Below are 14,469 nucleotides of genomic sequence, written 5' to 3' on the forward strand. Positions count from 1 at the left end.
AAAATGGTAGCCTTCATTGAATGTGTGCTGCGACGTTCTTCTGAAGGTGCAAAAATTATGACACAAAATTAGATTTTTCCACATATGAAAACTGTTCCTATGGACAATATTGACATGCACCCAGTAAAAAATATTCCCTTCAAATTTGAAGGTGTTCCGTAAGAAATCTTTTCATTTAGCAGTCTATATATTACAGTACTACTGTTTGATATCCTAATAATCAGCGAGTAGAATCAAATTAAAAATAACAAGTATCATCGAAAGCCAGTTATAAATAGTTAAATAGTTTGAATTTGAAGCTATTGGCCACTAACAGAAATTTCCATTTTCAAGACAAAGAAAATTGTTGAGACATTAAAGAATCTAAGTTCAGCTGCAAATATTACTCGTTGCATGGTATAAGGCCTTCTATTTCATGGTACAAGATGGTGCACGACAATGAAGTACGGCGTAATATTACGTAGGCTACGTAATTAGTTAAAAGAAAGGCAATTTTACTCCCCATAAAACTCTGCAACTGAAGAATGAACTGTATCTTACACATAGATTTAATACGCTATATAATATTTAAATATGTAGCGGTCATAATACTTTTAACTGTTGTACAAAACACAAAAGCCTGCCACACAGCAACAAAAACAGCAGAAACTGCCGGCACTGCTAATGGTGGGTCCTGGTGAGCACTCCTTCGTGTGATTCTGAAATCAGTAATTAGATTGAAACACCAACAGGAAATATCGTGTATTTCTAGGTGCTCTGTCCTCTCGGTATAACACTTTCCGCTATGGATCATAATACAGAAGGGCTGAAGTTGGCAGCGGAAGGATCTACGAAACCATCAGTTCAATAAGCCACGACTCTAAGAGACCAGCACGATTTGTCTAGAAGAAACAGATCCGTGGAGGACAATGTTGGATTCAGTAGCGATTTAGGAACATGTAAGGGAATACTGACAGTATCTTAGAATGAAGAAAGAACAACGCGCATTTATAGAAATTTGAGACAAAAAGATGGCTCCTAAGGATTTCGGCTGGGACACACTCTTTAAATTTACGAAATTATTGAGGATGAAATGTAAGGAACAAAAGGTTATTTACAGCTTGTGCAAAAAGCAGACTGCAGTTATTAGGGTCAAAGAATACGACAGGCTAGGAACAGTTTACGAGGAAGTAAGACTGACCCATTGGCCATCCTCGTTCGTGAGATATGTTCTTGTACGCAGACTGAGGCGACGACTGAAACAGCAGGGCAGAGGCTGTTTCAGTTTAGGGCGAGTACCAAGTTGGCTGAGGAGGGAATGGGAATTGGGATTGAGGAGGGAGGCGTGCTGCTGTAATCCGTACTTTTTGTGAAGCCAGTGTGCCAGGGTGGCGCAGTGTTAAGCGCGTCTGCCTAGTCAGCAGGAGAGCACGGCCTTGATACAAATTTTCGTGCATCACTTCAGTCTACGTATAAACATATAATTATATGTCTCATACTTGAAAAGATCTCTGGGTGTCCCCATTCCTACTCAATCCGTACACGCAACGAGCAGAAAATACTTCCCAGAAAGGATTGGAATAACAATTAAAGTTTGTGGAGAAGATATGAAAACTTTAAAGCTTGTTGATGACATTAATTCTGGCAGAGACAGACAATGAGTTGGAACAACAGTTGAATGGACTGGAGAGTCCCAAAAAAGGTTATAAGACGAAATTTAATAAAAGTAAAGCTACGTTAACGAAGTGCAGTGTAATTTAGTCAACTGGTGCAGTGGAGACTGGATAACTAAATAAGATTCTATAAAAGTTGTACACGACTCCTCCGATTTTGCAAATAAACTAACAAAAGGAAATTACAGATAAACTAACAAAAGGAAATTACGGTAGTGAATGAATACATACCAAATGTACAAAAACCTTTTGAAGTTATAACTGCTCCATGGACAATCGAAATATACATAGGAATAGATAAGAGGTGACTAACGGCAGAATACGAGATGTATGAGTTGAACATGTCATAGGCACTCCTCTGAACGTGAAATTGCAGTAGGTGAAGGATATATCCAGGCGAACTTTTCCGAATATGTGCTAAGCTATTTCTTTGTTTGGTTTTTCAAGACAAGAAACGATCCAAACAACGACTTAGGGAAGACTAGGATATGGCACCATGAAACGGCAGCAAGATCAAAAACTCATAAATTTGAGATTTGTGGTATGCAAAGCGGTCTATGAAACATTGAATTAAATGGGTTATGATGATAAAGCGCGAATTTCTATGCCTTCACTGTTTTACTGTAAACGTGTCTCAGGTATATAAGTTATGATTATCGGTAACCGCATGGATAAATCTACAACAGATTACACATCTCTGTTTGGTGGGACTTTCGTAAGAGTGCTGCATCTAACCATTGCTATAATTTATGTTTAATGAACCAATAACTGTGACTGGCTTCATAGTTTTGTGAATGAGAGCAATAATAATTATAAATTTCTAATTACTATGTAGCAAATATCGGTTACATCATTAGCTAATTACCCTGAAGTCACTTGAGTACAAGTACTTGTCCTCTTTCTATTTAACTTACATGTATTCCGTAATATCCGATCTACTTACGGCTGCCCCAAAGCTTTTCAGCTTTCGTACAACACTCATATTTCGGACGTTCCAACTCAATAAGCAACGAAACACATTTTTTTTCTGGAAGTAGGTTGATTTGATTCAGTATTACAATACACCATATTCTACCTTCACTCTTGTGGCTGCAAAACACTGTTTTCCAACATAATCTCCGTTCAAAGCGAAGTCCTTACGCATCTTACTGGGAAGGTATGTGCGCCCATGTGCTTCCAGCAAAATGCATCCTTCGTTAGGCAAAACACATGGAAGTCGAAAGGTACAAGATCCGGGATTTAGGATGGATGATGAAGAACAGTGCAACGAAGTTTTTTGAGCACCTCTCGGGTGCGCATACTTGCATGAGGCTTAGCGCTGTAGCGGAGAAAGAGAAGCTCGTTTGGACTTTCGTGGCGACGAACACGCTGAAGACGTTTCTTCAGATTCCTGAGGCTAGCACAATACACTTCAAAGCTGATTGTTGCTCCGTAAGGAAAAATACCAAACAAAATAACCTTTTCAGCCTCAGAAGACTGTCGGCTGAGAGTGCGGCTTTGAATTTTTCCTTCAGAGTAATGGTGGTGTAGCGCCACTTCTCAGAATCTATGGAAACTATAGGGTCTGAAGCGGGAATATTACACGATGTGCTAAGACAAAATCTGCATTTTTTCCAACCGAAACCTCCCGAGAAAAGAAGTGTTGCATTACTCATTGAACGCCGGTCGCATTTCCTTTTCCTCGGTATGGAATCTGGACGTCATTAGCAGGTTTAACTTATGCACGCATGTTTTTTTTGATACTGTATTTACCGTGTTAAAACATGCAAACAGGCTTAAATGATCTTAAAATAGTTTTCATAACGATGAGATGACTCCGTAAAACTGACGTATTCTTGGTTGCTAAAGTGAGTGGTGGTTGTACTGTTGAAAGACGAGGAAGCAACTTCGAGAACGTAGTGGGGAAAGATAGTAAAGGGTGTAAGAACTGTAGATGCAACAAAGGTAGATTTCTGTGCGTATTGCTGTGGAATACGCTGTCGATATGTGGGGATGGTGTAGTGTAACGACGTATAGTTTTGTATGAATGGTTTTCTTTTGACATATGACCATGTGCAGACTTCGTCACCTACGTCAGTTACAACACACTTCAAAATTATTTAAATTCTTTTTAAATTGTCTAAGAATGGATCTTGAACGAAACTGTAAAACATCATCATTTGAGTCGTATGCGTAGAATTTCGTCACTCAGTCCTATTGATTTGCGTAAACTTTTTCAATTTAGATGTCGTTTTGTTTCTTCTCAGAAGTTATAAAAATGCAAGTTATCTGATTTAACAAATATTAGAACCACATTGAATAAACTTTCAAGACTCAAACTCGCGATGAATATTGTTAAAAATTAATAATCATGTCAAATAAATCAGTCATCCTTCTTCCTTAATATAAATCTTCATAAATAAATTCTCGGAACAAGTATTTAAACTTTTGTAGTATACACTACTTTATTATCTTCATACATATAGACGTGAACCTGAGCCTTGACAAGATAGGATAGAACATTTACACATGATTAAACTTTCTATGACGTCATTGTTGTACAAAACACTACGAAAAATCAGTTTTTTAATTTTTAGAAGCACGACGCAACAACTCGGTTTCAGGATCTTCTGTTGCTCTTCGGCTGTCGACCCGCGACGTATAGTGGCCAGCAATTTTCTCTCTGGTCCCGGCAACGAAGATGCTGTCTCCGTTCGTTGCGCCGCCCTCTCCGTACATGAAACATAAAAAATAAATACAAACTGTAGACAATTCACAACCATTACAAATATTACAAAAAAATACATAAACAAAAAACTAAATTAAACCTATATTCACCTGCAAACTTGGCTGACACTGGTGGAGGGGTGACGCTTCAATTTCGCGTCCCACTACAATGGGTACAACGATATATGAAGCTGTGGAATCAAAATAGTTTCTAATCGCTGATTTCGATGAGTTGGACCATCATCAGGTTCAGCTAGAGATAAAAAAGAATGTGCACCCTTACCAGTGTGAGAATTATGATATGTTAGAACATTGTTGGTTGTAGAGTACAAGAAAATGACCTAAGAAGCATTTCAAATGGTTCAAATGGCTCTGAGCACTATGGGACGCAACTGCTGTGGTCATAAGTCCCCTAGAACTTAGAACTACTTAAACCTAACTAACCTAAGGACAGCACACAACACCCAGCCATCACGAGGCAGAGAAAATCCCTGACCCCGCCGGGAATCGAACCCGGGAACCCGGGCGTGGGAAGCGAGAACGCTACCGCACGACCACTAGATGCGGGCTGAGAAGCATTTCAACAGCAACATACCAGTCTCCTTGAAATATTAAAAAGAACTGATAAAACTTGTAGGCAAGATTTGAATACTCAGAATGTACAGAAAATATGATAATTCTGCGTTAAATACCTATGGCCAGTAATGTAAGATCACTGTCAGCATTATCATGCTTGAAGCTGCAGCTCATGCTACGAAGGGGCTAAGCCGCAGGGTGTCGCTTCCTGCACGCACAAATGTTCAATAGCTCTAGATGGCTGTAGCATCAGCTCAATGAAGCATAGGTAAGCCGCTGGGAGTGGCAATTTAAATATGGCGATTCTCAAGTAAGGACATATATTCCTACACTAGACAGTCCTTAACATGTAGAGTAACGATGACAACGGTATATAATCTCGATAAAACCGCAAATCACTCATGTAGATCGTGGTGTTGCGGTAGCGTTCTCGCTTCTCATGCACGGGGTCCTGGGTTCGATTCCCTGTGGTGTCAGGTAATTTTCCTGCCTCGAGATGACTGGGTGTTGTGTAGTCTTCATAATCATCATCATTCATTCCCATTAAGGTCGCAGGAATGCAATGGCGAACCACCTGCACTAGGACCTTGCCTAGTCGGCAGTGCGGGTCTCCCGCATCGTCCCCTGCGCTCCTCGGACTGTGGGGCCTCATCATCAACATCACTCACGTAGCATAATCGGTAAGTGCAAAGAACTGCGGACGATTTATTGAAGACTGCATGCTAACTCTGAACTTAAATCATTGCTAAGAGCCTGAAGGTAACAGCTGTCATTATCAGACAGCCGGCCGGAGTGGCCGTGTGGTTCTAGGCGCTGCAGTCTGGAACCGAGCGACCGCTGCGGTCGCTGGTTCGAATCCTGCCTCGGGCATAGATGTGTATGATGTCGTTAGGGTTCAGTTAGGTTTAATTAGTTCTAAGTTCTAGGCAAGTGATGACCTAAGAAGTCGCATAGTGCTCAGAGCCATTTGAACCATTATCAGACAAACAAATCGTCTTGGAAAACGGAAGTACCTACAAACATACTATAGTAGAGGAATTGCGGCACTTCCTTAGAAATGCGTGGTGGAACTGGATTCGAACCTGAGATCCAGCTTTTGGTTCAAATCCTAGTTCGGCACTCACTTTTAACCTGCCACGGACTATAAAATCAGTGAAAATTCCGTTGCAGAATAAAAATGCATTCCAGACTGACTCTAACATAAAACACGTTTGCCTGAACTTTCAGCAATTTGGACAGTTACCCACAATTAATCAAATACTGTTTCTAAAGCTGTTGAAATGTTGTGTACGTATCCTCTATAGCACTATTAACGTTGAAGTGAAATTGCTCACATATTTTTCTCAGTATATTTAGTACAACTTCAACAATGAAGTCGTCAAGTTGCTTAGTAGGAATTGCTGATATCGGTAATATATAATTTGTCATAGCAAGATGTTCATGTAAAAATCTAGAGGCGCCATGAGCGCAATAACTGTGAAGGTATGTGTAGCTTTTTTATTCCACTCGATGGTGTGAAAAAATAATGAAAATGTTGATCATTCTGTTTTCTGCTATGACTGCTAACTATGATAATGTGCTGCTTTTGTCTTCAGCTGAATGCAATACATGAGATACTTAGTAGAAAGATATAAGCTTTCATAACTTAAAACGGAGCTTTGGTAACTAATATTCATATGCCACAGTTGAAGAAATAATCTTCATATTTAAGAAAGATTCCAGTAAGCACTGAATACTGTACTGTATAATACACTAAAGGTGTAGTAAGTGACACGGTATACCCCCACTTTTCTCACGGAGCTAACTCGAACCAGCCACTTCGTGATAAGTTTCAGATAGTGTTATATGCTAGGCAGTAATGCCACCCGAGCCCGCTGCCAAAAGGTTGGCAGCATCAAAGTCCGGACGCCGTCCGCATAAGCAGCGCCAGCGAGACAGGAAATCGCCGCAAGTCTGCGCGCGCCACCGCTGGCTTCTGGGTTCTTAAGCGCTGGAGTCGCGAGCGCTAGGACAGTTCTGTATTCGCCGCTCAGTTGTATACTCGCCACCGAATTGTGTACTCGCTAGTCAGTTGTGTGTTCATCGCAGCAGAGTTGTTGTTTGTCGTCAGCCGACGCTGACCTAGCCGCTCCGACTCGAACTAGACAGATCTCTGTAGACACGTTCACTACTGTGTTGCTGTATCTTCGTTAATAAAGATAAGTACCGACTTTTATTTAATCAGAGTGTTTGGGTTTTCCTCTTTCTGTTCACTGTTCCAGCGGACCGGTCGGCCCGCTACGAAAAGTGTGGCGGTGACTTCGTAAGCCGTTTCTACAGCGAATTGCTTGTCGCTACGAACGCCGCCACAAAACTGGCGACGAGGACTTCCGAACTCGTGTGCAGGGCTGGTTCAACTTGTTTCTGGTTATACTAATTATAGCGATAAAATTTTGGGGGCTGGTTTAATTTGTGTTCACTATGTCTGCCGAATTACAACAGTTGATCTTGTTACAGAGTCAGCAAATACAAAGTCTGGTGGAAGCAATCGCCAAACAAGCGGCTAATCCTCCAACACAAAAGGAACAAGCACAGGCAGCACCACCTTTCCGTGCTTTTGATGCATCACGCGAAGAATGGCGAGAATATTTCGCGCAGTTGCAGGCGCACATGACAGTCTACAAAATCACAGGTACTGAGCGGCAGCTTTATTTAATTTCCACTGCAGGCGTGGAAGTCTATCGACTACTTTGTAAGTTGTTCCCGGAATCCCAGCCAGAAGCTTTAGACTATGACGTTGTTGTTAACAAGCTTGCTGAGTATTTCGAGTCGCGAGTTCATGTGGCAGCAGCCAGATTCAAGTTCTTCAGATTAAAGAAACTCCCACATCAATCTAATAAACAGTGGTTAACAGATTTACGGGGCCTCACCCGTCAGTGCCGATTTAATTGTGTGTGTGGAGCTTCCTACAGTGACGTCATGTTACGAGACGCTATTACTCAAAACATTGCAGATTCTCGTATTCGTGCTGCTATCTTAAAGTTGCCTGACCCGTCATTAGAGACTGTGATGAACATCATTGAAGCCCAAGATACTTTTGACTATGCTGAGTGTGAGTTAGATCAGCCATGTATTTCTCAAATTGCCTGTGCTAAGCAAGTTATGTCACGCCCGCGGCCCCACCGGCAGAGTCAGACTGTAAACACTAGCCGGCCGCGTCATGTTAAACACATTCGTCAGCAGCGTGTCCAAAATGATAGAGTTAAGTCTTGCCCTAAGTGTGTCCTTGCTCATCCTCGTGAACGTTGCCCGTTAAGAAACGCGGTTTGTCACTTTTGTCAAAGGAAAGGACACATCCAGACTGTTTGTTTGCGTAAACGCAAGAACAATTCTAGTGCTGCCCAGCCCATGGATATTCATGTTCTTCAAAGCCAGCCCGCCCAGAAGGTCGCGTTTCAAGACTCTTCCACGGTTCGTGTGGGTAATAAACTTGTTCGCAATAAGCCACCCACCCAGCCCTCTGCTATGCGACCCAAGCGTAATTCAAACGCTGTAAAACGTAATGTACAGACTGCAAGTGAAGCGGGAGTTGTTGTTCCACCCGCCCAACCCTCGAGTTGTCGTAAGCAGCGAACACGCGCTAAACGCGCTGATTTTGTGTCTTCCGCCTCCACTGCACCGATCCAGAGACTGTGTAATAAACTATTTGTGAAGCTACGCATCCAGGATAAGACCTTCAATTTTCAATTAGACACTGGTGCGTCTGTGACTCTCATAAATAGTGCTACGTATGCGGCTATCGGCCGCCCTAAACTTTGAGCGGCAAAACATTCTTTGGCTACTTATAGTGGAGAACAAATTCCTGTGTTAGGTGTATGTAGCGTGCCAGCCACATTCCGTGGCAATACAAAAACAGTTTCATTCACAGTGCTCCGCGCTACAGACAGTGTAAACATTTTCGGATTAGACTGTTTTGACTTGTTTGGCCTGTCTATCCAAGACAATGTGTTGCAAATTAATTCTGTTGTTGTTCCGCAAGACAGCATAACCGATTTGTGTAAACGATACAGTGACATATTTAAAGACGAACTAGGTTGTGCTGCGAACTTTGCCGCTCATATTACGTTAAAAGATAATGCTCAGCCTCGATTTTGTCGTGCTCGTCCAGTGCCTCACGCCCTGCGGGCACCTGTAGAAGATGAACTTCGTCGTTGGCAAAACAACGGTGTTATTCAACCCGTTTCAGCGAGCCAGTGGGCTTCTCCCTTAGTTATTATAAAGAAACCGTCTGGCAAGTTACGTTTGTGTGCTGATTTTAAGTCGACAGTTAATCCTCAGACTGTCATTGATTCTTTTCCTTTGCCTAGACCGGACGAGCTGATGGATAAGTTAGGGGAAGCTCGTTTCTTTTCCAAAATTGATCTCCGTGAAGCATATTTGCAATTGCCCCTCGACGAGCAATCACAACAGTATTTTGTCATAAACACGTCGTTGGGGTTGTTCCGTTTTCTGCGTTTGCCTTTTGGTTGTGCGTCAGCTCCAGCTGTTTTTCAGCGTTTTTTGTCACAACTTCTGGCTAATGTGCCATCGTGTTGCAACTATTTAGACGATATTGTTGTGTCCGGTCGGACGCCTGCTGAACATTTCCGTAATTTGGAGTGTTTGTTTAAAGTGTTGTCTCAGGCAGGCCTACGTTGCAACATCGATAAATGTTCATTTTTCCATACGGAGATGGAGTATCTGGGACATGTTATTAATGCTCAAGGCATTCATCCCTCCCAGTCACATTTACCAGCTATTCGTGATTTGCCCGCCCCTCGCAATCTGCATGAATTGCAAGCAGTTCTTGGCAAATTGACATATTATATTAGGTTTATTCCTAATGCATCACAGATTGCTGCACCGTTGCATCGTCTCCGCCGTAAGAATGTTCCGTTTGTGTGGTCAGCTGATTGCCAATCAGCCTTTCAGCAGCTTAAAGAGGCTTTATTGAATGATCGTTGTCTGGTCCATTACGACCCTAACAAGCCTCTGGTGTTAGCTTGTGATGCCTCTTCTTTCGGCCTCGGTGCTGTGTTGTCTCACCGAGTCGGTAACACCGAACGTCCTATTGCGTTCGCATCTAAATTGCTAAACAAAGCTCAGTGTAATTATAGCCAATTGGACAAGGAAGCGTTGGCTATTGTGTTCGGTGTCACAAAATTCCATCACCACCTCTATGGTAGACCATTCTATTTAGTAACAGATCACAAGCCCCTGACGTCACTGTTTCATCCGTCTAAACCAGTTCCTCAGCGGACAGCTCAGAGACTACAACGTTGGGCTCTTTTGTTATCACAATACCAGTATGAGATACTGTATCGCCCTACAGCTCAGCATGCAAACGCTGCCGCGCTTTCTAGATTGCCGATTGCTGCGGATGATGTCTTCGATTCCTCTGACGACTCTTGCCATCAGATTGACGCCGATGAGCATCAATCCCTCCGCCCCCCTGCGGTGTAAGAATAGGCCTGAGGTATTCCTGCCTGTCGTAAGAGGCGACTAAAAGGAGTTTCAACCGTTTCGGCCTTCTATGTGATGGTCCCCCTTGGGGTTTGACCTCCATTTTTCAAAATTCTACAGAAGTACGAGCCTTTTGGGGAAGAACACCTTACATGGTGTACCACTGGTCCTAAGTGCACTAAGACCTTGGCACTCAGCATTGCACCGGCGTTGTAACCGTACCCACTTTTCCTCAAATTGGGCCTAAACGCCTGATGGGTTGTCCAAGTTACGCCCATAGTGCATCTCCATCTGCACCAGCGATCATGATGGACTTTCCATGGCACCAGAAATCCAGCACGGTAGCCAGCCCGTTGTGGTGGGGTCGTCATGTACCCTCTAGGTTGTAGCCCCCTGACAACACAGGGATCGTACTGCCGATACCTGAGCTGCACCCTCCCCACGTTGGCCAAGGAGTAGATGCCCGTCTCCTTGGGGCATCAGGACTCCCGGCAATGGTCATCCTGCCAGGTGGCCCTTGCTGCGGCTGGGTGGCGCCTGTGGGGAGAGCCCCTGGTCGGAGTTGGTGGTATCAGGGCGGACGTTTCGCAGATGAAACGTCAACACGTATCAGGTCGCTCTGCGACCGAGTCTTTCAAAAGAAAAGGTACCGTTCCTAGTTCTGGTTCTCCTGCCCTTTCCCCCTTGGCCACTCCATGGGAGGAGGGACAGGCCTGCCGGCTTGGGGCGAAGTACTTCCCCCGCTATTTGGTCTGTTCTCAAACCGATGGGGGGACGTTCGCCACCTCCAAGCCCATGTTCTTTGTTCAGCACATTGAGGACGTCTTCGGGGAAATCGAGGATCTCAGCAAGATGCGATCAGGGTCCGTTCTTATCAAGACCACCTCTGCCACACAGTCGGCGGCACTCCAGGCATGCGACCGCCTAGGGGACATCACAGTATCCATTGTCCCACATCTGGCACTAAATAGGACGCAGGGGGTTATCTTTCATCGTGACCTCCTGCTACAATCTGATGAGGAGCTCAGGGCCAACCTGGAGCGCCGCGGCGTGCATTTCGTCCAGCGAGTCCAGCGCGGCCCCAAAGACCATCGCATCGACACCGAGGCCTTTATCCTCGCCTTCGAGGGGGACGTTCTCCCGGAGAAGGTAAAGGTGATGTGCTACCGGTGCGACGTGCGACCTTACGTCCCGCCTCCTATGCGCTGTTTTAGGTGTTTGCGCTTTGGGCACATGTCGTCCCGGTGTGAGGCTGAGCCCCTTCGTGGCGATTGTGGACGTCCTCTTCGTGAGGAACATACATGCACCCCACCATCACGGTGCATTAATTGTCCTGGCGTCCACTCGCCTAGATCCTCAGACTGCCCCGCCTATCAAAAGGAGAAGAAGATACAAGAAATCAAAACTTTGGATCGGCTCTCTTATTCTGAGGCCAGGAAGAAGTATGACCGCCTTCATCCCGTGTCACTGACCACTTCGTTTGCCTCAGTTGTGTCCACTCCTTCCGCGGTATCCTCACCCCTATCCTGTCCCCCCCCCCTCCGCCTCCTCCGCCCATCAGGGGGCTCTGCCTCCTCCTCCCAAATCCCTCCCTTCCAAATCCTCCTCCCCCGTGGCCCCCACCCCCTCTGCCCCAGGGGCCACCCTTCCTCCTCCTCCTCCCCCCACGCCACCTGAGAAGCGATCCTCTTCTCGGGCGTCCATCGGGGAAACGTTCCGGACCCCAGCTTCCGAGGTCCGGCGTTCCAAAACGGACTCCGCGCGTGAGGACCTTCTTCGGGTCCAGCCCACCACCCCTGTGCCTCCTCGGCCTTCCAAGAAGGCCTCCAAGAAGAAGTCTCTATCCCCCTCTCCACCCCAGCGCGTTTCGTCTGACGCTTCATCCGTGAGTCGCTGCTCCCGGCCGTCCTCAGTTTCGCCGGGACGCTCTGCTGCCAGGCGCTCCGCCGGCCTTTCGTCGGCAAATGATGCGGCCACTCCTACACAACCAGGGACAGCGGCCGCAGCTGGCGACGAGTCGATGGAACCGGATCCGCCTCCCGTCGGTTGTAGCGTTGTTCCCTCGCAAACTGGCCCTCAGCGGCCATTGAGGTGACCAGCTCTTCCCCCGTCTCGTTCCCCCAACTTTTTGACTGGCAGTGGCGTTGTTTCATTGGAACATAAGAGGTATTCGATCTAATCGGGAGGAATTACAACTGCTCCTCCGCCTGCACTGTCCGCTCGTCCTTGGTCTCCAGGAAACCAAGTTGCGCCCGACTGACCGTATTGCCTTTACCCACTATACCTCGGAGCGGTATGACCTCACCCCTGTGGACGGTATCCCAGCTCATGGTGGGGTCATGTTGCTCGTTCGGGACGATGTCTATTACCATCCCATCCCACTGACCACCCCACTCCAAGCAATAGCTATCCGCATTACTCTTTCTGCTTTTACTTTTTCAGCTTGTACCATCTACACTCCACCGTCATCTGCTGTTAGTCGGGCTGACATGATGCACCTGATCGTTCAGCTTCCCCCGCCGTTCTTATTGTTTGGTGACTTCAATGCCCATCATCCCCTTTGGGGCTCTCCTGCATCCTGTCAAAGAGGCTCACTCTTGGCGGATGTCTTCAACCATCTCAATCTTGTCTGCCTCAATACCGGCGCCCCGACTTTCCTCTCGGACTCTACTCATACCTACTCCCACTTGGACCTCTCGATCTGTCTACCACTCTTGCCCGTCGGTTCGAGTGGTATGTCCTTTCTGACACCTATTCGAGCGACCACCTCCCCTGTGTCGTTCATCTCCTGCACCACACCCCATCCCCACGTCCTTCGAGCTGGAACATACTGAAAGCTGACTGGGGACTTTACTCCTCCCTGGCGACCTTTCCGGACCACGATTTTCCCAGTTGTGACAGTCAGGTCGAATCCCTCACGGCTGTTATTATCAATGCTGCCGAACGTTCCATTCCTCGTACTACTTCTTCTTCACGTCGCGTTTCCGTCCCCTGGTGGAACGAGGCTTGTAGGGACGCTATCCGTGCTCGACGACGTGCTTTACGCACCTTTCGCCGCCATCCTACGTTGGCGAATTGTATGGAATACAAACGACTCCGAGCGCAATGCCGTAGAGTCATCAAAGACAGCAAAAAAGCTTGTTGGGCCTCTTTCACGAGCTCCTTTAACAGTTTTACTCCCTCTTCCGTCGTTTGGGGTAGGCTGCGCCGGCTGTCGGGCATTAAGGCCCACTCCTCGGTACCTGGCCTGACCTCAGGTAATGAGGTCCTTGTTGATCCTGTGGCTGTCTCCAACGCCTTTGGCCGCTTTTTCGCGGAGGTTTCAAGCTCCGCCCATTACCATCCTGCCTTCCTTCCCAGGAAAGAGGCAGACGAGGCTCGGCGACCTTCCTTCCACTCGCTGAATCTGGAAACTTATAATGCCCCCTTTACTATGCGGGAACTCGAACGTGCGCTTGCACTGTCCCGGTCCTCTGCTCTGGGGCCAGATGCCATTCACGTTCAGATGCTGGCACACCTTTCTCCGGCGGGCAAACGCTTCCTTCTTCGTACCTACAATCGCGTCTGGACCGACGGTCAAGTCCCCATGCGTTGGCGTGACGTCGTTGTTGTTCCTATACCCAAACCCGGGAAGGATAGACACCTTCCTTCTAGTTACCGCCCCATTTCTCTTACAAGCTGTGTCTGTAAGGTGATGGAGCGCATGGTTAATGCTCGGTTAGTTTGGATTCTTGAATCTCGACGACTTCTTACTAATGTCCAATGCGGCTTTCGTCGCCGCCGCTCCGCTGTTGACCACCTTGTGACCTTGTCGACATTCATCATGAACAACTTTTTGCGAAGGCGCCAAACGGTAGCCGTGTTCTTTGACTTGGAGAAGGCTTATGATACCTGTTGGAGAGGAGGTATCCTCCGCACTATGCACAGGTGGGGCCTACGCGGTCGTCTGCCCCTTTTTATTGATTCCTTTTTAACGGATCGAAAGTTTAGGGTACGTGTGGGTTCCGTATTGTCCGACGTCTTCCTCCAGGAGAACGGAGTGCCTCAGGGCTCC

Source organism: Schistocerca piceifrons, chromosome 3 (assembly GCF_021461385.2).
Source record: "Schistocerca piceifrons isolate TAMUIC-IGC-003096 chromosome 3, iqSchPice1.1, whole genome shotgun sequence".
NCBI lineage: Eukaryota > Metazoa > Arthropoda > Insecta > Orthoptera > Acrididae > Schistocerca > Schistocerca piceifrons.